General features: G+C 42.7%; 2 long non-coding RNA genes across 3 annotated transcripts; one reads left to right on the top strand and one right to left on the bottom strand.

The window, feature by feature from the left end:
* Nucleotides 1-3303: 3303 nt before the first annotated feature.
* On the bottom strand, nucleotides 3304-8338 carry LOC139588102 (uncharacterized). 2 transcript variants are annotated; one of them, XR_011678559.1, is made up of 3 exons: nucleotides 8214-8338; nucleotides 5297-6892; nucleotides 3304-4904 (listed from the first exon to the last, which is right to left on the bottom strand). It is a non-coding gene; the product is annotated as an uncharacterized lncRNA (long non-coding RNA). The 2 variants fall into 2 exon arrangements; XR_011678558.1 differs by having other exon boundaries at nucleotides 3304-6892.
* Nucleotides 8339-14545: 6207 nt separating this feature from the next.
* LOC139588677 (uncharacterized) lies at nucleotides 14546-21855 on the top strand. Its single transcript, XR_011678772.1, has 3 exons — nucleotides 14546-15025; nucleotides 15292-15494; nucleotides 21559-21855. It is a non-coding gene; the product is annotated as an uncharacterized lncRNA (long non-coding RNA).
* The last annotated feature ends 1221 nt before the right edge of the window (nucleotides 21856-23076 follow it).

The following is a 23076-nucleotide window of genomic DNA, read 5'->3' as shown; positions in this document are numbered from 1 at the left end:
ACCCAGCATATGTACAAGCCTTGAAGCTCAGACCCTTCTTCCACCTGAAGTCCGTCCTCCCTCTCCCCTTCCTCGCTTGGGAAGCAGATCCTGAGGGAACGGTGGCATCCCAGGTGGCCACAGGGGCAGGGAGCTGTGTCTCAGCTGGTGTGGGACTTCTGCTGCCACCCCACAATGGCCCTCCATGAAAAGAGGAAAAAATAAATCCACAGGCAAAGAAGGAAGGCAAGTGCTGCTAAGTGGCTCATTGGTTTCTATGGCAACTGGCTCCGCTCTACTCCAGCTGCTTACCCCACAGTCCCTCTGTCACCCTATTTTTATCTGAGAAATCAAAGAAAAAGGAAAAGTGGTGGAGGTTTGGGGAGGAGAGAGTTTGGAAATCTTCTTGGGTTTTGCAGAGAGAAGGTTAATACGCATGCAGCCGTGTCTTGCTTTTAATCACAAGTTAAATCCTCTGTGGGGAGGCTTCCTATGGGATTCCTCAGACTCCGTGCGCTGTCAGATCCCACATTTGCCACCATCATGAAGAAGCATGCAAGAAAGGCAGCTCAGCCATGCCCTCCTAAGAATGAGAAGCAGCTAGGCTGTGAATTTGACCTAGGCATTGACACCAAAAAGCACAAGAAGAATCTTCTACTAGGGAAAAAACTCCCCTCCCACAACCCAACACAATGAAGTGATGGAAGTCAAGACACCAATATTTTAATAGCTCTTTGGTCTGAAAAGTTATTTCCTTTTTATTAAAACAATGTTGAATCTGTCCATGATCCCTCTATCCTGCATGGTACCAGAAAATCCTCACAATAAATGCAACATGTTTTGCTCAAATATCTCATTAAGGGAAGAGCCAGGACCACATTTACCTGGGCTGTGACAAGACTAAGCTTTAGTTCATGGATTTTGGTGTTGGAGACTTTGTTGTTGAGCTTCAATATATCTGCTGGTAAATATAGAAGATATTGTAGCTTGCAGTTTCAGTAAGGATTGGTGTGTTAACTAAAGCATGGAGCCCTTGCCCTCTTCTGATTGACTACAGAATCACCAGATCAAAGAATACGCTGAGCTGGAAGGGGCCCACCAGGATCATCAAGTCCCTGGCCCTGCACAGCACCATCCCCAGGAATCACACCCTGTGCCTCAGGGCATTGCCCAAAACTTCTTGAGCTCTGTCAGGCTGGTGCTGTGACCACTTCCCTGGGGAGCTGTTCCAGTGCCCAGACACCCTCTGGGTGAAAAATCATTTCCTGATATCCAACCTAAACCTTCCCTGCCACAACTTCAGGCCTGGCTTCCCTTGGGTCCTGCCAGTGGTCACTACCTGCCTTTCTGAAATAAATGTGCCCAAACACTGTGAGACACAACTATTTTGACAGATATTTCTAGCTTCACTCCCCTCCTTCTCCCTAGAAATTCCAGAAGTTTTATAACAAAATGTTGCAACTATCCTCCAAATAATGATGCTTAAATTCCAAAGAAGGCAGATTGACGCCATAAACATCTATATTCACTTTTTCCATTTCAACTTGCATGACATTTGATGCTTACATCCACACTGTTCCTGCTAACAGCACTGTGGAAGTCTACCTTTGCACCACACATTTTCACTGGCTGCCACAAGAAGGGATATTGATCTGTGTATCTCTGCTCACACAGCAAGGCTTTCCATTTTGGAGCTGTGATATTGTCGTACTAAGAGGACAAGGAAAAGATCAATGATTTCTAACAATGATCACTTTTAAGAGGAAGAGCATTGGTAAAATGCCTTACTAGTCCAAGTATCGCATTTGCAGCCTCTGCAATAAGTTCTGTATCCTGGCAGGCATTAACTCCATTGCTTTTGATAAGAGCAGCATATTGGGAAAGAATCACCCACTTTAGAAATGTTACTGACTATAGCATGTGATGGTATATACTTTATATAGAGCAGGTTGCAGCCTTACAAAACTGTGTAAGAAGTGCCAGGGCCCTAGGAAGGCTGGGGGCTCCACAGGGACATCCCTACAGCCCTGCTAAGAAGCAGAGCATCTGGGAGGCACCAGGGGCGGCCCCATCCCATGGCATCAGGTACCTCTGTGGAGCAGCAGGGCCATGGCTGGGCAGGGCTGGGCAGAGCTGTGGGGAGCTGGAGAGCATCCCTGCTGCTGCCTCACTGGACAGAGGCTGATGGCTCTGGGGGCCTGAGGGCCTGGGACCTGGGCAGAGTGGAAGAAGCCCTGAGAAATGCTGGGCAAGGACAGTCAGGGTTGTTGGTGCCCCCCTTGAGAGGCCTTGACAAGAAGTTGTACAAGGTATCTCAAGAAACATTTCAAACATTTCAATTGCTAGGAATTTGGAAGCTGGCTTACTCCATAAAGCTACTGGGATTTTTTACTTCCATCTGTGGCCCCCAGAACATACAGTGGCAACATACCTCATGGTTTATTCACCACTGTGTGAAGCAGCCAGGTACTGCAATTGCCAATTTTTCTCCAAATGGCCCTCTGTTAGTTTCTGGAAAGGCAGGAAGAAAAGGTGCTCCCAACAAGACCTCTTCTGATACATGTTACTTCAAACATTGTGATCAAGTCCCTTCTGAATGTATTTAATTTCTTGAAGCCACTACCAAGCTCATCCTCCCAGGGAACCTTGTAAAATGCATTATCAAAATCTTCTCTGGCACGAAACAACACATTCACCCTATAACCCTCCTGCACCTCTGCACAGTCTGGGGGACTGTCAGGATGAAAACACACACAAGAAAGCAGAGAGGACTCAGGACTACAAATCTTTGTTTGACAGCCTTGGAAAATGAGAGGCTCCCGAGAACAAGACAAGGACATAAAGAAACATACAGAAGACTGAAGCACACAATGAGGACTCTTCTGCCAGGACATTTGCTGGAAGTGGCCTCTGGGCAGCCCAAAAGAGATGAACAGGAGAAGAGATCCTTTTTTCAGTGAGGGGCACTGAAGCAGAAGCAGAGGTGACCTGAAGGGAAGCAGCAAGGCATGCTTACAAAGCCTTCAGTTCACAGGATGGACAGCAGCCTCTGCTGGGTGGGGATGGACAACCTCACGTGCTGAGCAATAAATGAAAGGGTGAGTGACTCCTTTTAAAAGGGGTAGTCAAGGGCAGAAGTGAAAATAATCAAATGTGCATCTGCACTTGCCTCTGCAGGTTTGGTAGAGAGGTGGAAGCTCTTTGACTGCCAGACAAGTGGCTTTACTGAGGAACAGTGTCCCATTTGCAAAATTGGAGGCTATGATTCCTGACCTTCTTTGCAGAGCATTTTCATAACTACACATGGAAATAACGAGCCCTAGGTGGTGATTCTGATCATCATTTATTCTGCTTTCTGACAAGAGGAGTGTACAAGCACTTTGAGATGAAATGTGTCTGCACATTTAATATTAATTTATGGAAAGTACTCATGTGCAGTCTTGACATTTGTTTTCCACATATAATAGCAACAGGAAACTCAAGCCTTTGAATGTTTATAAGAAATGAGCACACATGCAAACAATGCTGACAGAAGATGATTTTCCTTACTATCTGAATATTTTCACTTCTTTTGCATTTCTCATTTGTCCTTATTCAGCACTTCTTAACCTGCAAATGTTATCCTCAAAGGTCATAGGAAACTCAGATTGTCAAATAAAGCTGAGGCACTGTAAAGATTGTACTTGGTAACACAGACTGAAACTGATAGAGATATGTGTAGAGAAATCTTACAGAGGTCTGACCATAGTGTAAAGTCTGACAAAAGAATCCTCCACTCATCAAGGGGGACCCTTAGCCCTATCCACCATAAACTAGAAGACCCAAGTTAAAAAGGAAAAGCCATATGAATTATCAAACATGAATTGACTCCATGGAATAGTCTCTCATATCTGTACTTCCAGATAGTCCATGGCAGCAGGGTAACACAAAATACTTTAGTCTGGCTGACACAGCCTAAAACTCAGTACTGACTCCTTCACTGAACTGCCAGGACTGTCCACAAAAACATGTAGAGCAGCTGCAAATCTTATTTGCTCTGCAGAGCCCTTGGATAAATCCCTCCTTAGAGTAGTCCTCAGGATGACTGAGCTACAAAGCTGGTGGGTGTCAGTGACCACTCCAACACCTGCTGTCTCACTAATGATCTCAAATCCCTCATCCTCCAAGGAAGCAAGATACATCAAAAATAGAGAGAGAGGAGACTCTCTCCTGAAGAGGGAAATAAGCTTTTCTGAGTGTCCCATCCAGCAGTTCAGGGGAGTACTAAAGGGAAGAAAGGTGAAAATCAGACAAACAGCTTTTGTTCCTTTTTTGTAAGAACTGCTAAGCTATTTTGCATTAAAGAGATGTTCCTTTGTTAAGGGTAACTCCGTAGCTATCAGATCTCTTTTAGCAATGTCATACATGGATGTTTATCATCTGCTGTGCTAGACTTTGTCCAAGCTCAGTCTCCTTGATATCAAGCAAGAGTGACTTGTGGGTCCTAGTCCAGGTGTTGTGCCATTTGTGTGCTTTGCATTCCGGGCACAGAAAGAGAGGAACTGAATCTTGAGGCACTTTGTTTTCTCATCAGTTGTTTTAATGAAGCAGAATAATTCCATTACTCTATACAGAGGGAACAGGCAGTCTGTCTTGTCCTTCTGAGGTCTGTTTCTGGTTCATAATTTGCAGTGGTGATCTTGAAAAAGCTGGCATAGTTTACAACCAGGCACTCTTCAGAAAGGAGATATATCACTGAGAATTACTTGTTTATCAGGTCACTCTCCCCATCATCCAGTGCAAAAGGCCTGCAAGGTAATTTTCATTCCACCTGGTGTCCTAAATCCACGTCACTCTGATGTTTGCAGTAAAGGAGTTCATTCATTTTATTTGCATCCTCAAAACTCCAGCCACACCTTGGTACCCAGCGACCCTGGTTGCCTTGGCTGCAAAGAGATGACAGGGGCATGTCAGGATCTTGTGCCAGCAAAAGAAGCAGCAATAGAATGAAAAAGGGAGGAGGATGCTGTGCTACACAAGACATCCAGGAAAGACATTATGCAGGTTACTAGAAACATCCTGCAAGAGAAGCAGACTTCCAGGTATTTTTTCAGAGACTGGCAGTTTCTGAAACATCACAGGATGATGATGTTGTGACTACTTCAGTACTTCAGCATCTCCACCAGGAAACAGCTCACAAGGTGCTTACACTGAAAAGCAGTAAACAGCTGGCTGGAAGTTAGAATTGCACAGCAGCAATGGTTCACAGGAGAGATCCAAACACCAAGAACAAGCATGCACTGGCAGCAGTTGAAACACATGAGCAACTGTGGCTCACCCCTTAATGCAGGCTTTCAACTGGATCAGTGAATACTCAGTTCAGACAAGTGATGGAATAACACACATCCTGAAAAATTTGGCAGACACTAGACTTCTTTAAGGACATTGATGCACCCTGATCTGTTTTTCCTGCCCCACACTGCACAGGCACATCCTTTGCTCCTTATGGTCTGTGTTAATGGATCATCAAAGGTTTTTCTCTCTGTGTATTGCTTTGAGACACCTTTGCAGCAAATTACATGGCATCATTCAGCAAGAGGCAAAGGTCACACATCCAGCTGTGAAGTGGGCCGATAACATCGTACTGTGTGGTTCCTCAAACCAGCTGCAATAATGGGGATAATGTAAGGGACTGACATGATGGCAATCTGACGATTTAGTGTTGCTATGCAACTTGAGTTGGGAACAGACTTTTGCAGTTGCTTCTTAGTTGTCCATTGAATGCTCAGTGACAGTGTCTGGCAACATTCCCCACTCATCATTTTACCTAAAGCAGCAAGAATTCATGTGCAGCTTTTGTGCCAAGGTGCCCTCCTCAAGCCACTACTGTAAGCAAACTGAGATGCAGACACTTGCAATGCTTTTTCCAACCTGAATGAGATTCCTGTTTTGCTACATACTCACATAAATGACTACATAGCTTCACACACATTTCTCTTTCCTCTGATTCATTGCAGATCTTTCCCTTTTCCCTCCTTTCTCACCTCAAGGTCATCATGAAAATGACCTTCTTGTCAAAGAAGAGCACTGTCTTTGGAAGCTTTTCCCTGGCCATGTCACAGCTATTATCACACCAGTTCACACAGTTTTATAACTTTATAAATGTGATTCCTTCAGACCTTTTTATCTTTCTTCCAGTTGTTTTCTCAGACTCATACAAAGTGGGAATAGATACAATACTTTCTCCATCTTGTTTTATTATTCTGCCCTGAAAGTGCCTTGACCTGTCTTGAAACTGACCAGTTCTAAAACCCCCAAGCAATGATGCCTTCAGCCCTTTCCATGGGACTCTGAAAGACTGACAAAACTCAGTGGTTAAGGAAGCTGACCTGCTCATCTCCCTTGCTGAAACCTGACTGCTCCTAGTGACATCTCTTTGTGCCACCCTCAAAAACCTGCCCTTGCATCCTGGTATCACCAGTACGCTGAGGTGATGGCTATTCTGCATCATGAGTAATTCATTCCCTATGATCCTTTGTTATCACTTCCCAGACCTCTGTGAATTTGTTGCTTTTCTGTGAATTCCTGTGCTTTCCACAATCTGTTTTGTGGTGTTGCTTGTGTGATGTTTAATAGCCGCAGCTCGGAGTTGGCTGCATTTCAGTGGTAGGAGGGGGAACACAGGGAACTGTGAACTGAAACTCTGTATAATGTTGCTGGAGATGAGAACAAGTAAGGGAGTGTTTGCTATGCACGCTATCTCCAGAAAAACATCTTTGCAAATGTGTATCTGTGCAGGCATTGTGGAGATAGGGATTACGTTATGCAGAGGGGAAGAGGAGCTGACTGACAGTAGAGATTTGCAGTCCATATTGATGTTTCACAATTGTGCATCTGTCTGCAGAGCAGCCATGAAGCTCTTGAAGTCGTTGCACTAAAAAAAAAAGAAAAAATAAGGAAAGATAAATCAATAATTTCACTCACTCTTTTACCACAGCCTTATCACAGAGGGTGAAGGAGGAGTGTGTCATAACAGCTCATACTAGTGCGAAAATTTTAATCGAAACAGTCTTCAACCAGAATAAGCCACTTGGATAAAATCAACATTTTTCAAAGAATTCTAAGTACAAATGAAAAATCCCTATGTAAAAGGAGGCTGAAACAAAATTTTCAATATTGAAAAGTTTGCCTTAGGGAAAAAAATGACAGATTTTTTTCAAATTAAAATACTATTTTTTAAAGCAACCTTTTCTTAACATATTTTTCTGCTTCTGTTGTTTTTTTGTTCTTCAGTTAATAATGAGAGACATTGATGTGTTCAATATCCTGCTATTAGCCTGGAATCAGGTTTCCAGGATATTAAAAACAATTGTTCCCTAACTAGTACCCAGAACATTTCTATTTCAGAGTGCAAAAATTTAAATTGTTTCATTCAGCACAGACTAATAAAGCTGCTATTGCTTTTGATAGCAAGCTCATTACTTCGTAGAAAAACCACTTGTTTTGAATATAAAATATCACCTGTACTAAATTATATAACAATATTTAATTATTATATTCATGGTATGTTATGTTACTGGTAGGATTGCATAACGTGGCCTCATATGAGACTTGATTTGGCATAACTTAACTCTGCATTTCAACTGATATGTGAAACAATACCAAAACTTCACTAATTTGTAAAATAAATATCAGTTATTTTTCTAAAAGCATCTAATCAAAATGTTCATAATTTTTAGTTTCTAGGAATACACTGAAAACAGTATTTTTGTCACTTAAAGTAACGAGATGCCTTGAAATCATAAACTTTGACATTTCTCTCAAATGAACATTTCAAGTTTCCTCTGGCTCTCACTTAACCTGTGATTCATTCTTTGCACTAACTCTAAATCTCCCTATTTGGAATAGTTTTCAGATTGGAGGCCTTGTCAAAAGCAATCATCATAAATTCAGCATGCACTTTATCGTAGCTGGTTCTACCAGCATTTGTTGCAAGATAGAGCAGCTCATCAGTACTCACTTTCATCCCAATATTAATTCTTTCCTATGCACTCACAGGGATCTCAAAATTATCCCCATCAGAATATATAAATGAGGATAAAAATAAATCAAGATAAATTACATCAGTCTTGCCACCCAACCACACCCAAGAACACAGAGGATTTCAAGGCTCCCACCACAGCCCTGCTCACAAGATCCTGTTGCAGGGGCGACCCGGGATGAGACTGACACTTCTCCTCCTTTCCTCTGCTCACCCCATGGCGCATCAGAAGAGCTTGGACTTCCCTTTCTAGCATGTCAAGGCAAGAAGAAAAGAAAAAGCTCTCCCTTCTGAAAGCACAAGTCCTCTTCTTCCTGCCGTCAGCAGCTGCAGTGGAACTGCAACCCAAGGCTTCCACCTAGTGTCTGTCTACCAGCCAGCTCGGCACAGCAGCTGCTGCAAGACTGGGGCACCAGGGCTGCCCTGCAGCCCGCAGCAAGAGCAAAGCCTTGGCTTATTTTTGAGGTGGGAATATTTTCCTTACAATACAAAACCAAACCTCTGTTCATTATGGACCACCCAGGCTGTCACCTAGAACTAACCAGCTTCTGGTTTACATGTGGAAAGTAAGATTGTGTGCTCGAATCCAAGGCTCTGGGTGGATCCAACAGAAAAGAGGAGGAGAAGCTTGTTGAATTACGTAGGACCACTCTCACATGCCCAAGGATATTTTCTTAACCTTTCTCTGGTGCTGACTTGCCTTCAGGGTAAGCCCACAAGAAAACTGAGTGACTTCCTAACATTTCAATTCTACTAATTAAGAGATACTTAAAAATTAGGCACGGCCTTTAGAATTGATATGTGGTAGACAGGCACATTTCTTCCACTTGTGTTTGACTCCTTCCTCCACCTTCATTTCACATCAAGATGATGGCTGTTCTGCATCATGAGTATCATTCCCTGTGATCCTTTTTTTTTCCCACTTCCCAGACAACCTTTGCAGACTTGGTGGGACTTTAATCACAACAAAGAATGAAGGACCTTATCAACAATTGGTTTTGCCTATCCCTTTCTCCATCCTATGAAAAGACAGTGTGTTTGCTGTTGGACTTTGATTTCCTTAAGGGCATCTAAAGCAGTACAATCTTGGTGGCTGTTGCAGCAGCACCGTTTGTGTGTTGTCACCCTCGTACACTCATACAGTGACCTGATGTGAAAGTGTCTTCTACCTTCTCTAATAAGTCCAGTTTTTAAAAATCTCTAGTGGAGGTGTTTCCAAGACCTTTCACAAAAGGTGAGAAGCATTTTAAAATGCTTCTCTTGATCTCTCTGCTACAGCTGCCTTGGAGCAAGTTTCCTTGTGCTTTGGTTTATGTAAGCTAGAGGCTGTGTTCTCCCTCCAACACCTGCTATTAGTCATTTGGGCAAGTGGGTGTGTATATGTAGATCCATACATACACCCATTCACAAGAAAACTCTGTTAAGAGGAGCTCAGAGCTTACAACAGGGCCCCAGAGCTTTTTAGAATTCGTAGTCACACTTGGAAACTGGAGTCACTGAAAGCCATAAAAACTCACCAAGCCATGAAACCTGATCCAGCTGCCTCAGCATTCCAGTATCCCACTGCTCTCACCTAAAAAAGCCCATATTCCTTCAGCTTCCCAGCTGCCTACTCTTTTTATGATGTGCATGAAATTCAGGGTATTTTCTATGGGGTTAGAAGACCATTTTAGCTGAATCAGTCTGTGTGCAATGTAAACGTAAACAGGAAAGGAGAAGCCGCTGACGGAAGAAATGGTTGGAGCTGATGCACACACATTACCCCTTGGGGATGATGAAGGACTGTGCAACACAGACACAGCATCCTGCCACACAAGACCAGCAGACTGTCATGTGGGAGCTCCACCACAGTACTGGTAGGAGCTATAGGGTGAATACAGAGAGTATATTTCATTGACGTCACTCGCCAGCATTCCTTAGAACAGGGCTAAGCACAATTGCAAGAAGAACTGCCTCCAAGCTATTCTATTTATATTCCTACCAGAGCTACCATTGGTACAGTCATCCTGCTGCTGAAATCCTGACCCTGTCGTTACCAGTGTAGCCACAGACCAGAGGAGATCATTTTGGATCTTTTCAGAATTTGGCATGTCTTAATACCAGCAAAAGCAGCATTGGCAGGGGGTGGAGTGTGCTATTTGCACAGGACCTGCGTCAGGATTGGCATTCAGTGAATAGCAAGACATATGAAGGCATTTTATCCCAATATAGAGAATAACGCATCTTCCTCTGCGTTGCTGGTGGTAACTTTGGCAGTCCAAGGAACAATGGTAATTGCTTGTTACTGTGGAAACAAGACCTCCAGAAATAACACTAATGAGCCAGCAGGGTCGTGGGAGAAACACAAGCATACTGTCTCCTGCAAACATACATGATTTGGCTGCACAGAGGAGCTGGAGCTCTGGGGAAAGGAGCAATTTATTTGAATGCAACAGGCACCCAGCACAACCTCCATTCATCCCCCAAGCCAGTCTGAGCCTGCAAATAATTTAAGCAACTTGAAAAAATGCTCAGATAATTTTGGAAATCATAGCTTTTCACCCTCCTCCCTGCCTTACATTTTGGGGAAGGTGACTGGGAGATCCTCCCTCCTTTGGAGGGAGCCATTTTGTGCAATACCCCTGATAGGAAGATGTCTCCAAAAATCTCTCTATGAAAAACACATTCTTACAAATTTCCCTACCGAATTCTGCAGATGCAAGGATGTCAGTAATCTGGGAGATGGGTCTAGAAGCATGTGAATGGCAAGGTCCTTCTCCTAGTAACAGTGTGTTTGTGATCCACCACCACTCCAACCTAAACAAGACAAAAGGAGGAGTGTGCAGAGCAGAAGAGGGGAAAGAAAGTAGGAGACACCAAGAGCCTCAGCATGTGCCTTTTTCCCCTTTCATGCTGTGTTGCTCTTGACAAAAAGAGGAGAAGACAGTGAAAAGGAAGGGAGATGGTGGATGGTAACCTCTGAACACGGGTATTTTTTGTGCTCCATATTCTTTTGCCTTGTAAAATCCCCAAAATGATGCTTTCTGCCCCCAGTCCCTAGCGGGATAGCAGCATGGTTTGTGGCTGCATATTAATAGTCAGCTCAGCCTCATGTGCTAGATGCCAGGAAGTGGACCTAGTGCTCAAGCTGCCCTGAAGGATCATTCCTTCTGCCTGCCAGTGGCTCCGAGGCTGTTAAACTTGATCTTCCTACTAAAGGTGTCTTACTTCAGATTAGCAGATGGTCTCAAAGGAGCAAAGATAGGCACTGAAGCCAGAGGTAGCCTGGGCCAGACAACACTTTCAAACACATCCTGCCTTAACATGAAGGAATGTTTTTTGATTGCTCCACCCTACAGGGGAAAGATAAGAGGATGTAAACATCAGTCACAGGGAGAAGAAAGGCATACTCAGATGACAGGGCCCTTTCTACTGGTGGCTCCTGTGGCAGGCCAGGAGCTTCTCAAAAAGCAAATAAACAGGTAGGGTCACCACTTTGCTTGTTATTGCACTCCCTTGAATAATTTTTATTCACTGTTTTTTTATTCTATACCAAGAAGCCTCAGATAAAATCAAGGCCCTCCTGCACAGATGAGGAACATCCTGACACCAGCTCTTGCCATACTGTATGCCTACACAACAAGCAGAAGGAGAAGAAGAAACAGGGTGTTGTCTACAGATGAGGACATAAGGCAGAAAGACATGGAACGACTCAGCCATGGTTATATCAAGAGTTAGTGGCAGTCAGTAGTTCACTAATAGCAACTTCAGTCTTTGTCCAGAGCTTTTGCACAGCCTTTGTCCAGAGCTTTAATCATAAACTCCTCTATTTTCCTACAACCCAAAAATAGAACATGGGTAAGCAGTGCGAAGAAGTTTGACATATAAATGGGAAATAAAAGTCAGAAGTTAAATGATCAAGATGTTGACATGTCCTTCAAATATTATTGCATTGACACAATATTGTGGGCAAGGGCTCTCCATAATAATTTTAATAATTTTAATCTCAGAAATTTTAATCACATTTGTGTGAAGGGGTTTTGACTCTGCAGAATAAACAAAAAATAAACAAATTTTTAAAAAAAGTTTAAGGTCTGAAGTTGCTCTCAAGACATGTATGTCAAACAAAACACAATAGAGCTGTGTGCATATTGAGGCCAGCAAATTAACAGTATGCTCCCCACTGCTGAGCTGATGTGGCCCCGTTCAGGATTTCTGCTTTCCCCAGCAGCAGCGGGTGACACTGCAGGTATCAGAGCAGAGCATGGTCCAGCAACACCTGGAGAGCCAATCTGGTTTGGGGCTGCCGTCAGAGAACGATGGAGCCAGTTGAATAAGGGAGGAAAGTGCCCCAAACACTGCTCCTTTCAAAAAAAGAAAATAGTTTAAATTCATACAGCCTCTCTCTGATCTGGTTACGTGAGCAGTGTCCAGTGTGTACGAACCTCAGAGATGTTAAAGAAAGAGAGGAGAAATGATACTCAGTTTGGGTAACAATTTTTGAGGTTGTAGCTGCATATTTGCCTAGAGCATCCCACCCCTCCAAACACAGAAGGTTACCATGGTGACAAATTTCAGCTGTAGGTAAGGAAATGTTTCTGTATGACAGCCATTTTGTAGAAATATAAAACCTAAAGATTAAACCCCATTGCACCATTTATAATCTTCGTTGCCACACATTCACAACTAGATGAGCTTTCTTGTCTCAAGAACAGTTAACCAAAATGCAAATAAAGCTGCTTTGTTTTAATTCATGTGTTCTGCTAATGGAGCTCATCTCCGTACAGTAAAATAACACTCTCAAATTCAGCAAAAAATGTAGGTATTCATTTGCTTCCAAATTGTGTCTAAGGGAGTTATTAATACTTTTGATTCTCAGAAGACAGATCTATTCCATTGCTTGACTGTGAATTACAAGAAAATTGCCTTAAATCATGCTTGGATCCAATTCATAGCACCTTAAGCACAGCAAGTCCCCAGTGCAGCCTGCATCACGCAGGCACGGCAGGGAGCCAAGCACGGCTCGCATTGTAGATTTCCTCCCAGTCACTTAAGAGAAGGTTACAGCCCAATGATCACATGTTCAACCAGGCCTAAATCATAGATCAGCTTATGAAAGCCATCACAGTAAGCTCCCTCTCCTCCCATCCTAGGATTCCTAAGTAACTGGCGTGTTCTAAGATGCCATTTCACCAGTCGTCCCAGCCTGAGCAGTCCTGCTCCTGCTGCTTTAATTTCTCTGAGTCTTAGCACAGACAAAGGGAGGCACACAGCCTTGGACCACCATCACCTGGGAGCCAGGGGCAGAGTGCCAGCTGCTAGAACCTCCTGTAAGATTACTGACCTTAACACTGCTAAAGCTTTGTGGCATTCAATGATGCCTTTCTCTGCAAACTCTTCCTTGCCCCTTGTGTCTCACAGAGACACCAACATGCCTGGGGCTGTAAAACCATCCCTCATAGCCAGAGCACAGCTAAGTGGTGCTCTGGCTTTAGTAGAGTCAAATGAGCAGCAAGACAACTGTGGGATAAAACCCTGCCTTAAGCAATGTATCCTTTATATGAAAATTGGGGGGGAAAATGGGCTGGAGAACTACTGAGCATGGGTCCATGACATGTCTGGCAATGCCATTCCACCTCCTTTGTCTTCACTGCAGGAATGAAGGCTCAATCTTTCCTTCTCCCCATAAGCCCATGCAGGCATGTACACCTTGACCATCCTATGAGCATACAGGGTCACATCACAAGCATTGCAGAGAATTGCAGTATTCTCCTTTTGCCTCAAATCCTTTCAAAATACCTACTCTCTGAAATTTCAACACCCTGCTTTATTTAGTCTTCGAATTGCCTTTCAGTCATCACCAAAATGTATTGATTACAATTCATTTACTGTGTAAGGATTTACAGTGAACTATGCCTCAGTGAATTGTGCCAGGTTAATTGTGCACTGAGCTCAAATACACAAGCAAAGTTCAGCCCTCACCCAGCTAAGGGGAGGGCTCTCTTGGTAATTTATGATGTCCTCTAGCCATGGGAAAAGAAGAGGGAGCAATCACTAACCAGTAAAGCCAGCAGCAGCAGCAAATGAGCCTTTTATCACACAGCAGCAAATGGGCCTTTGTGGTTTGTGATAGGGTGAAGATCCTTGCTGCAAACCCTTCATCCACAGACTGTTTGTACCGGAGAGTCCAAGTTAAGAAAAGACTGGTCTGGTCAGAGTTCAGATGGGCACAGGACTGTGTAACCAGTCATTTAATCCACTTCAGCAGGACCAGCTATTTAAACCTGAATACTGGTTTTGCATGACCTGGTTTTGGTAGCAGGGGGCTACAGGGTGGATTCCATGAGAAGCTGCCAGAAGCTCCTTCTGTGTCGAGCACAGCCAGTCCCTGACAGCTCTAAAGATGGCACATGCTGGTCAAGACTGGGCTAATTATGGTCGTAAAGCCTCTGTGATAGCACATTTAGGAACAAAGATAAACAAAAAGTGGTTGCATAATTTTTTTTAAAGTGATTGGACCACTCAAACCACAAAAAGTGGTTGGAGTGAGAATGTGTGAGAAGAAAACTCTGCAGACACCAAAGCCAGTGAAGGAAGGAGAGAGATGCTCCTGGCACCAGAGCTGGGATTCCTCTGCAGGCCGTGGTGAAGACATGGTGAGGCATTCTGCCCCTGCATTCCACAGAGATCCATGGGAATGCAGAGATCCACCTGCAGCCCGTGGAGAAGGCCTATGCTAGAGCAGGTGGATGGCTGAGAGGTGACTGTGAGCCCATGGGACACTCATGGAGAGAGGAGCCCTCCTCTCAGGCTGGAGCAGCCTTTCTGTGAAGGACTGCACCCCGTGGAAGAGTGACCCACACTGCAGTGGTTTGAGGAGGACTGTTGCTTTTGAGCTGGACTCGTGTTGTAGCAGTTTGCAGGGAGCTGTTGATCATGAGATGGACTCATATCAGAGAAGTTCATGGAGAACTGTCTTCCATGGGAGGGACCCCACAGTGTGGCAGGGGAAGGACTGCTCTCCCTGAGCAGCAGGAGAAGCCACAGGTGATCAACTGACCATAACCCTCATTCCCTATCTCCTTGCACCGCTGGAGTAGAAGGTAGAGCTGGGAAGGAGGGAGGGGTGGGAGAAAGGTGGTTTTAAGGCCTTTTTTTATTCTCACTCCCCTGCTCTGATTTTGTTAGTAATAAATTCACTTCATATCTCTAAGTTGAGCCTGTTTTGCCTGTGGTGATACTTGATGAGCAATCTCTCCTGGTCCTTATCTCAACCCATGAACCCTTTGTTATATTTTCTCTCCTCTGTCCAGCTGCAGAGGGAGGGGGTGAGCCCCTTCCATGGGTGCTCAGCATCAGGCCATCATCAGCCCATGACAACCTGCCACTGCCTGCTGCCTCAGACAGGACCAGCACCGGCCATGCTCAGCTCAGCCACCACCTATCTCACTGTCCTTCCAGGGCCAAACCCCAAAGTCTCTCTCCTGCACAAATATCTGCCCCACCTCCAGAACTGGTGAGTATTACCCTGGCAGCCAAAGACAGAAATTCTCCATGGGAAAATCACTTGGGAGAAGGAGGGACATTCTCTTGGGAATTCAATTTTTTCTGGAGCTGGCAGCAGTTGTCTTCTTTCCGGATGAAGTAGAAACTCAAGGTTCTTCCTGCTAATAGTCATCAAATAACTTTTCTTTTTTTTTCCTAGTGCCATTTCAGTATTTTGATCAAGTTCCAGCTTGGTTTAATTACATACTTTCTATCTGAATTCCTGCCCAAGCTTCATTTAGAGAAATTATTCATTTCCTATCTTCAACATTATTATTATTATTGTGCTTATTTGCACGATGTGCTTAGCATTCATTGTACACATCTTCAGTGCTCTGATGGGCTCATCAGAGTGGTGCCGGTGGGCTGGAACAGAAGAACACTCCTCATCCACCACCCTGAAAAATCAGCCCTCCTTCCCATCACATGTAGGCAATTTTGCATTGCTGCACGCTAGGGAATGCTCACACTCACATCTGGAGTATGACAAAATTATTACCAGTTCCTCCTGAGAACATGCCTAAATGCTGAACAGTAATGTTATTTAGAAACAAAATCCGTATCTGAGTGCAAGTAAAAGGGAAAAGGGAAAATGTTCATTTCAGACTATAAATTTTTCCAGGACACAGATTCCCAACAGTGAAGACAAGGAAAAGTTGGGTAGAAATGGCAAAAACGCATACCCAGGAACATTTTTTCTCTTTCCTTGCAAGGATTAATGATTTCAACAGTCTTCATCTCACATGACAAACTTATGCAAACCTCATACACCACATGGTTTTCTGTCCCTTAGTAATGGATGCAAACAGAGAACTTCCATTTCTTTGTCACATCGAAAGCAATGTTTTTCTTACCATGGTGATTTATTTTCTACCCAACTGTCTTCAACTGCTTTTAGACTTCACTAAGTATCTCCATATCTCTCCTGTAGCTTTCCAAGTTTTACCACACAGGGTCAGAGAAAAGCACTTTTTCCTTCTTTCCATCTCAGCCAAGGGACCTACTTTGAGAACTCCTGGAGAGTTCTGGCAGAGGGACCAACACAAAAGCCATTTTGCTGGTTCACTGACAGAAGGGCAGGGACAGGACAGACAGAATGGGCAAGTACATAACCCCACACATGCTCAGGAGCAGTTGTGATCATTCCCCATACAGGAGGTCAGGCAAGTATTAGTTAAAATTATAATGAATATAAAATGGATAATCCTTAGATCTGCATTATATTGCACTTTTGCTGGGCAGTAATATCCCCAGGACAAGAGCAAGCCTTGCATAAATGTCAGAAATGGAGCAAACACCCAGTCAGCCTATCTTAATAAATTAACTGCACTCCAGCTCCTGGCATTTGCTTGCTTTCTGATGTGGATTAGGATCTGATTCCAAACATAGGGCATCAAAATCAAAGCATTAGCACTAGCTGGACAGGGATGAGACAGCTCCATGTGGATTTAATCACAGATAGATGCAGAGTAGTGATGGAGCAGAAGATGACATATCACTATGCAGTTGACATAGCACTTCCTAATGCTGAAATAAAACCCAAAACAGTTTCAGTGGCTCAGCCTCAGTCTGGATAGCAAACAAATTTCAGTGAGAGGACACCTGATCTTCTGCTTGTCATGCACACTCCTTCCTGCAACACACATTACTGCAATCTCTCTTGAGAAAGCACAGAGCCCCTCTGAGGCAGGAAGTTTCAGTGTCTGTAATATCAAGCCACGTTACTAGCACCTTTCCAGCCTTGCCTTGGGTTAGACACGTTTATTCTACAGAAAACTGGAAGTGATTTAAGACATTAGCATTCCTTAGATGCATGTCACCCCCAATCTCCTCATACCTATCAGCAGGATCCTCACTCCCACTGCCAGGAGGACAAAAGGTGCAAGCATTCCTCACCCACTGTTCTTCAAAGCCCGTTATCTGAGCTCAAGGTGCTGGGGGATAACGATCTGACGATGCTGTAGTATCCAACTGCAGTAGCTCAGCTGAGGAGACTGAAATCTCTAGCACTGATGGAAACTGAGCAGCTGGGGATGAGAGCTTCTTAAACTCCCTTACCTAGAATCAAAAAAGCCTGTCCACATCCTCAGACATCTTGCACATTCTCTAAACCCACTTTCACTCAATATGTAACATGTACATATCTCACCCTGGCATTCAAATTCAGGCTCCTCACAGCACACAGGTGTGAATCTCCCCAGTTACACAATCTGGAGTAGCCATGCTCAGCAAAACTCTTGTGTGATTTGATGAGTATTAGCAAGTATTGCCCAGGCTGCAATCAACTAACCACCCTAGAAACTGGGATTTAATACAACTTTGCATACTTGCAAGCAGACAACAAATATTCCAACACTACACAGCAAATAAAAAGAATCAAAAAAGTATTGCTTTCATTTGTTACTGGTAGTGGTTTAATCTTGTCATTTTAAAGGCAATCACATTTTGGAGAGGAGGCTTGGCACACCATTTCTTTATGTTTAGGTTGACAGCATTGTTTCCAGTCAGCAAACATTCTGCCATACTAATTACATACATGTTCAGGGACCAACTTACTACAGGCATGATTATGCAACATATTTCTGGTATCACAAGCTCATACTGGCCCATAATACATGTGAAAAAAGCCAATCACTTGTTTTTAAAATTTTAAAAGTTTAATAGTAATAAAATGGTTATAAAAATAGTAATATAATTAGAGTAATAAAAATTTGGACAATTGGGATGAGGACAATACAAGACAACAAAAACAAAGAGTTACAGACAGTCGAGGTGACTCTTTCTGGGCAAAATAAGCCCGAAAAAGGACACAAGTTAACAGAGGATTAACCCTTAAAAGCAATAGTCCATTACATATTCATACATCTCATATATGATGCATAAATTCTATTCAAACAAAAGATTTTGTCTGGTCAGTGTCAGCTTTTTCCTCTTAATCCTGACAGCGTCCTCAGTGCTGAGCGAGGCAGGAAGAAGTTTGTTTCTTCTGATAATGAAGCAATAAATTCTTTTTCTCTGAAACATTTAGGTGTCCTGTGGCTGCTATCTCGGTGCAAGTACCTCATTCCCTTCTTTAAAAAAAAGTATCTTACATAGCATAGTTTCTATCTTAACAATATGTTATAACTTAAAACTATATTTCACACACTACTTAAGAAAATTAATACAGCATAACTTTCTAACATAACATCTATAATATTCATTTTAGTCTTTGAGAAAACCAACCATAAAATACACATCTTTCACAATACATCATGATTCCCTGAGGAAAGAGGTCTTTGCTTTACTCACTTTATTTGCTACTGCAGGGCCTAGCCCAGCTTTCAGCACAAGCTGAGAACTAACTTGTCTGTAGTCTGTTCTGAACACATTTGGTATTAAAGGATCAATCTTCCCTCAAGCCATTTGCTACTAGGACCATCCCCTTCCTTTGTGTGATGCAATCTTATTTAATGCTTGAAACACAAAGTTCTTTACCTCACCAAGCAACTTCTATTGTAGAAGTTATCTTGATGACATCAATTTTGTTTACAAAACATGAGAAAATTCAGCCTGGGAGCAGATAATTCAGCTTGAAGACATGACAACCATAACCTCAGAAAGATAAAAACTCCTATTTTACTGGAATCTGAAGCTCAGTTTCTGGAGGGCTCCAAAAGTGAAGGAAGAATTTATCCTTATTTCTGGGGTGAGGGCCCAGATCAAAAATCAACAAAAGGCACACTCTGAATGCTGGAAAGGAAGTCACACTGGGCTCTTCAGATGGAATCAGATATTCTCCCAAGTGGAGAAAGGATAAGGCACTCCAAAAAAAGAACAAAAAGATAATGAGATGTTTAAAAAGGAACAAATGGGATTTGTGTGATACATGTGACTGCTAAAATGGCTGGGGAGACAGAATGCAGATGAAGGGACAAGGTTTGGTGGTCAGCAAAGAAGATGAGCTGGCAGATCTAGAACAGGAAAGAAAATTACAAGACACAGAGCTGTAATACAGTTGCTTTTTACAAAGAGAATAGCTAATGGGAAGAGGAGACAGCTAAAATGCTGCTACAAAGAGATCACCACCAGTTCACACAAGCTTGTTGCAAACACATCGTGCCCTTCCTCAGTATAAAAGCAGCTGAGAGATTGCAAGTCTACAATGCAACCAGGTGAGAAAGGCAAAAGAGGTTTGGTTGGTAAATTCTGCAGAGATAGCCACAAAGATCAGCTGAGGAGTTGGATGGGAGCTTCCATAAGTACCACGCTAAAGTAAATTAAAATAAGAGAGAACACCTAGGAGCTGTTCTTTGAAAGCAGCAGCAATCAGAAAAGGAACAAAAAGCTACCAGGAATCCCTCTAGAGCTCCCTAGAAAGCTTATCATTTTATTACACCACAAGATTTCATGAAGCCACCAGAGCCTTGACTCTACTTGCTGTTATCTCACATGCAGTCAAACCTTTTGTTTGTTCTCCTCATTCTCTTTCAAACAAACCAGTCAAAGAAAATGTGTTTCATTTCTGAAGAGCACTCAATCAATGCCAGCATGACCCTGTTCCCAGAGCATGGTGATGCAGAAGCCACATGGCCACTGGGACCTGCTGAGTAAGGAGCTCTACCTACCACACCCAACAGCACAGAGCCAGGCACTCTGCAGGATCACAGGAGGACACAGGATGCTCCTGTGCAGCAGACCTCAGGACAGCAGCATGCCCAGGGCTACAGCATGTGAATTCAGAGAATTCACTCAGGGGAGGCAGGGAAGGGTCCCTACTTCAGCCTGCACAAATGCAAATGTTAGCCATGGCCTCAGCAGTATCACCCTACCACCCATGCCAGTCTGTGAAAACTCCACCTCTTCTCCAAATGGAATTGGCCCACTTCTCACCTCCCCAGCAAGCTTCAGCTCCCAAAAAGCTTTGTTTGTCAGGTGTCCTTATAAACACACACCATCCCTGCTCCACTGCAGCTTCTCCCAATCCAAAAATAATGTGTGTAGCAGCAGGGTTTCATTTGGGGGAGAACAGAAAAGCAATTTCAAACCAAATGTGTCTTTAAAACACTTCTCAGATCTGACTGTTGGGCCTCTGGCAACCAGGACAGTCGTCTAGAGCTTGTTATTAGGCTATAAATTACCTAGCCAAGAGCACCACAACCAGAAGGAGTCAAAGAAAAACACTAATAAAAAAAACAATGTGAAAATAAACCAATACAGTTGTCTTCCCCTACCACTAAAATGCCCAAGTAGCAAAGTTACAGAATAACATTACAGTGAGGTTTTCCAAGAGGCTTTATCTGAAATTGTATTAGAAATCCAAGTATTTCTGAACCATCAGTTCTCTTCCAGTTCAGACCAGTATTCTGTAACACATAACTTCTCAGCAGTACTGCAAATCTCAGACCAGTTCTCAAAAAAAAACCCCAAAGTGTTCTCATTGGAAATGCACCACCTTATATTGTAAAAATTAGAGGAAAATCAGAAAATATATAAATTACACTTGCATTTGCTTACCACTTATTTTGGTGTTTTAAAAGGATTTAAACAAGAATTTGTGGAAATAGCTAGGCAGGCATAATTATCTTTACCTACTAAGTGCATTTGCCAAGACAGGGACTATAATCATACCAGCTGTCCAGGATGGAGTATATTTAGAAACAAGTTCATTTTCATCTGGCAGCAGAGCTTATATCTGTTGAGAAATGCTATCTTCCGTTCAAGTTAATATCTAACCATATTAATTTTTATGACAGATAAAAACATAACTCAGCTATTTTTTAAAACACAGAAATGATTTCAGAAGGTTTCTACAGAATTATTCTATCTCAATAATTTTAAAGTTACACCTTCATATTTCAGTGGGTTTCATATATACTAGCCTAAAGACAGCTGTCATTTTAACCTAAAATCTTAAACTTGCATATTTTAAAACACTGAAAAACTGAGGAAAAAAAAAAAAAAAAAACCGAACACCAAAACCAAACTGGCCTTTTTGCTAAGCTGTGGAAAAATACAAGACTATTGCAATTCACACTTTCCCATTAATTTTTCAGGTATGGAAACTGGTATCTTTCTGGACAAAGAAAGTGAAAAAAAGAAGAAGAAAAAAGAAACAAAATCATTATAATAGCCACACAGAATTATCATTGGGAATCAACATTTTGGATGGCCCACTGGAAACCAAGCTAAGCCCATATTTCATAAAAACGTCAAAGCAGCCATTGCTTAGTGAAAGAAAGTGGGGTTTCAATTTGTGTGAGCCCAGAAAAAGACTTTGTCATCTCTACTCCCAATCTGCTCCCATCATGGCTTCCAGTAATAAAAGAAACCTCTTAGGAGTTCAGGCAGCATACAGTACTGCTGGATAGATCTGTTGTTTTGATTTATCTGTCGATTTAAATTTCTCTGTTTCTCCATGTTTGTTTTTAATTTGAATGACAGCAACTCAAAACAACCTCAAAGTTAGTAGAGCCCATTCAATGAAGTTTTTAAAAAATATAAAAGACTGAAAGCAGCCTTGTTTGAGGTAAATGAAGCTATGTGTTTAAGGAGTTTATTTATATAAAAATTGAGAGGTTTTAGGAGAAAAAAAAAATGTTGATGTCATTTGTCGACTCCAGGGTCTGGAGGGAGGGGTTTTGGGTTTGCCTTTAAGGATCTGACCGTTTGTCCATGCATTTTTAGGGCTGGCAATACCAAAGAAGGGCAAGAGATGGCAGCATTGGTAAAGCATCGCACGGCTCAGCCTCTCCCTTCCCGGGGCCGAGCCAGACCCCTTCAAGTCATTGTTTCATTGCTGCTTAACCCCAGCATCAAAAATGCTCTGATGAAGCGTTCCCTGAATTGCTGTCGATTGCAGATCTTGTTTGTGTGCAGTACAAATGTAAACTGGTAAAAAAAGGGAAGTATTGGAAAAGAGAATGTTACTACTCTTCTTACCAAAACACAGGGCAGCTTCCAAAGAACTGCCAGTCACACACTCCTGTTACATGTAGAATAAAGATTGTAATTCCTCATGGTAGGCACCCAATATTCCAATCAGAACTCTATGAATTGTGACTTGCTGAAAAGGCATAAATTAAAAGGCAGTCCTTGCAAAAGAAACTTGCAATGTAGATTAGGACACACAAAATGAAAACTCGCTAAATCACTGAGAATGAGAGCAGAAGGATTGCAAATACAGAAAAACTATTCTACATAGGATAGTCCACCCTCATATAAACTTTGTAAAATAACCCTGCACTTAACAAATTGCAGTGTTTGGAATCATAAACTAACTGGAGGAAATTTTTTTTTTTCAAATATCACATGGTTATCTCTGGCAAAGAGATTGCTGGGTTCCTGCATTGTTTCTTGAGAATCTGAAATCCTAACTGCTCGTAATGTGTGACTGTATTTCTCCATGTAAGACACAAACACTCTTAATAACAAAGCAGCCAGTGATGGGTCCATTTCCAATTGCTATGACATCATTCTAATTCCAAGGCATTCCACACATTTCCTAATGGTATTCTCAACACCTGAGAGTACTTCTAGCTGTAATTATAAAGAAATATCCCAAGAGTGCATAC

This window comes from Agelaius tricolor, unplaced genomic scaffold, assembly GCF_023055355.1.
Source record: "Agelaius tricolor isolate 1412-34295 unplaced genomic scaffold, bAgeTri1.0.p SCAF_3, whole genome shotgun sequence".
NCBI lineage: Eukaryota > Metazoa > Chordata > Aves > Passeriformes > Icteridae > Agelaius > Agelaius tricolor.
Note: the sequence above shows the minus strand (reverse complement) of the source record. Positions and strands in the feature narration are given on the sequence as shown.